The sequence below is a fragment of the Otolemur garnettii genome, unplaced genomic scaffold (genome assembly GCF_000181295.1).
Source record: "Otolemur garnettii isolate 467f Iridium unplaced genomic scaffold, OtoGar3 scaffold00169, whole genome shotgun sequence".
NCBI classification, from domain to species: domain Eukaryota; kingdom Metazoa; phylum Chordata; class Mammalia; order Primates; family Galagidae; genus Otolemur; species Otolemur garnettii.
This window is the reverse complement of record NW_003852564.1, coordinates 1588168-1591890: the sequence shown is the minus strand read 5'-3', so window position 1 is coordinate 1591890 and position 3723 is coordinate 1588168.

The following is a 3723-nucleotide window of genomic DNA, read 5'->3' as shown; positions in this document are numbered from 1 at the left end:
TTCACTGGATATGAAAATGTACATATTTGATGAAACCGAACAAATAAAATGCATATAGTGAAGCTAATACCCAAGAACCATTACTGTAGAGAATGAGAAGATTTACACAAGACAATACCCACGCTTCCAGCATTCAACACGTGTTCATCCTGATAAAAGGGCATAGTGGGTTATAGGAAAGAAATGTTCTACTAACTCACAGAAATACAGCAGGCTACACAATTTGGATACTGGGATTTTTATGGGAAGAGAGTAACAGTTTAGTAGGGATTGATTACGTGGTAAGAATAATGCAGGGTTAACAGTGGTCACTTTCTCTATTCAATGGCAATAACTGTTTTGCAGGAAAGAGCAATGAAAAATTAGTCTCGTTTTTGAAACTGAGGGGAGCACTTGTATATCAGATTAGATACCAACAGAGGAGAGAGGTGAATTTATATTATTAATATGGTGTGTTAGTGAGTGGGATTCCTATTTACATGCTAACACAATTCACAACAGTTTTATTCAGAAGGCATCACGGAGCTCATATTTTAACCAATACAATATAATTTTTTGCATAAACAAAAGAATATAGAAAGGAAAAATTTATAGAACTAAAAAGAGAAATGGACATTTCTAAAATCAAAGTGAGAAATTACAACCTATCCTATCGATGACTGACAGGACATGCAGACAAGATCTCAGTTAGGGTATAAATGGTTTAATATGTTTAACAAGTTTGATCTAAGACATATCTCTAAAACTTTGCTCCCAGCAACGGCAGAAAGAGTCATTCATCAAAGCAATCTTCTCTCTGAACTTGTATAAAGCCAATTACATCCGGGAAATGAATGTTTTGAGCTTGTGGTTATTTCCTTGATCCCTTGTTTTTACTTTCTGAATCCGTAACAAACAAGTATTTGGCAAATAAAATATATTGTCTTAATAAATCACAGATTTAGAGGTGGAATCTTTCATCAAAAATAATATTTGTTTACTTAAAGGTACATGAGCCCACATTGTCTTGGTTTGCTGGTTTGCTCTCTGATTCTTCTGACTGCAGATCAGATTCGTGTTTCAATTTAACTCACATCCTTTCACTTAACTTTTAAAAACTTCTTTTACCTTTTAGAGATAAATTTGTAAGATTAATAATCATGTCTATTTCTATTGATCAAGAATATTGAAAAAAATATCTATTTCGGGGCTCTGAAAACTATAGTAGAAACTTTAAAAAAAATAAAGTGTTATTAGGCCACATCTACAGCTCTTTATTACCATTTGTGTACTGCCTGCAGTGACTTTCGCATTACAGTGGATGAAATGAATAGCTAGGACCAAGACCATAGGCCCCAGCCCACAATATTTCCTCTCTGGGCCTTTAAGAACAAAAAAATAGAACTTTCTCAGTCACTGCTTTCTGATCCGTGTTTGAACAATCAAAGTCTATTTTGAAAAAATTTGAAACATATGACAATTTTAAGTCTAATATTTTTACTTATTTTTGTTTAAAGATTCATAAGAAGGTCAATAGTTGCATAGTTCTGATTATTCAAATATGAAATTCTCATATTGGAAATTTCTGTATATAAATCATTAGTGTACTGGGAACTTTAATAAATGAGAAGGAATACTGCAAAATTTTAATAGTGTATGAAAAATGTATAAATGTATAGTGTTAAAGCATATTTCTCTGAAAATTGGAGATAATATGGGAGCAAGGGCATTTTGTGATCTAAATGTTCAGTTGAGTCTCAGGAACACCACACAGTAAATGAAATATGTAAGATTTTAAAGCAGAAAGAAAATAAGACCTTAGTTTTTATATTTCTATAATTGTCTTATCCATTCTTCAGCACTTTCTTATTTTTTCTCCTTTTTACAATTTTGTTACAAATAATAATGAATGACACGGAATTCACCCACCGTATAGTCATTGTAATAAAAGAAAGGAAAAGACAAAACAGGGGGAATAAAACCATGTCCTTATACTTCTGGAAACAATTATGCTGTATGAGTCAGATTGAGGGTCAGGGCTGTGTTGCCAGAATACCATAGTATAACGATTATTCAAAATTTAATCAACATAAAAAGTAGTAAAGAAGACCCCAAAAAGTTCAAAATATTTTAGATCATATAGTTTGACAGTATGTGGGCTGCCTTCCTTTATGGCTAGAAATTGTAGGGAGGCTGAGGCAGGGGGATCACTTGAACCTAGGAGTTTCAGATTGCTATGAGCTAGTCTGATACCACAGCAATCTAGCTAGCAAAGGCAACAGAGTGAGACTGTGTCAAAAAGAAAAAAAAAAGGTGGCAGTAATACTAGGACAAACGTTAAAACAATTCTGATTGATCGAAAGAGAATCTTTCAATATTGAAGGTCTCAATATTTTAAGTTGTGGAACCATATATTGTTTTTAAATTCAATTACACCTATCTACTTCATCTTGTGATTCATGCATCTTGTAATAATTAGAAATAATATTCTCCTAGAGATACAGATTGTAAAATTTAATATCAATGCATCTATTTTTAACGAGACCATGCATTTTGTTTCTTTATTTACTTAAACATCAAACAAACATTTTAAGATTTAAAAAAAACAAAACAAAAACAACAGATCCTGGAAAATATGATTTTGAATTCACAATTAAAGGTCTGAGCACATTTCTGGATCTAGGGAGTTTCTTTTACTGTTTCTCATTTGAGTACTGGTGATAATGTATCCCCTTTGTACATGTATGTGTATTTATACATAACTATTTTTTAAAAACTTGTATAAAATAATTTATAAATAACCAGTATAAAATTAACAAATTGCAAAGCATTCTTAGTATACAAAAATTTATTCTTTATTTATAAACTCTATGAGGAAAAATGGCAATGAGAAAATATTCACAAATTAATATTCATTATGGGTGTTAAGTTGCAGAGTGTTCTGTATTCTTCCTTATGTGAGGAACAATGGCACATAGTTATGTCTATTATTAATATAAAAAGACAACTAGACAGTCGCTAGGATAGATGAATACATAATACCACACACGCACATATTTACACATTATTGCAAAACTCAGGACCACTTGGGAATTTTATAACCATGGTCAGTAATGATGTTTGTGTGAAGCTTTTAGAAATTCTACTTAACTCTTTAGTTTGGTACTGCTTATTAAATCTGAGAATGTGTGAATTACTCAGTAAAGACAAAAACATTTCCCTTTTAATAGTAAACTGATTACTCTTCACTTTCAAACCAAATAATTACCTTATTTCAGATTTGTGAACAAAAAAGGACCACGGTAAGAGGCTAATTTTAGTAAGCTACCATTTTATATTTGTAAGTCCACAATTGTAACCCCTCTTTCTTCTTTAACAGGAAGACAATTATATAACAATTTGCACTGAAATGAATGATAGCATTAATAATTCATTGCAATATTTCTTTAGTCTTTAAAAACTTAACATGCATATGCAATATAAAACAAAGAATTGGGGCAGAAATGGATTACAGTGTAAACAAATTACAGTGTAAGTTGATTATGAATTAAAACAAAGTACTTAATAATTTTTGAGCATTTTCATAATCAATAGATTATATAATGTAAACATCAACTACAGGGCGGCACCTGTGACTCAAAAGAGTAGGGTGTGGGATGCTGAGATCCTGTAGAAAAGAGTAGGGCGCCAGCCCCATATGCCAGAGGTGGCGGGTTCAAACCCAGACCCGGCCAAAAACTGCAA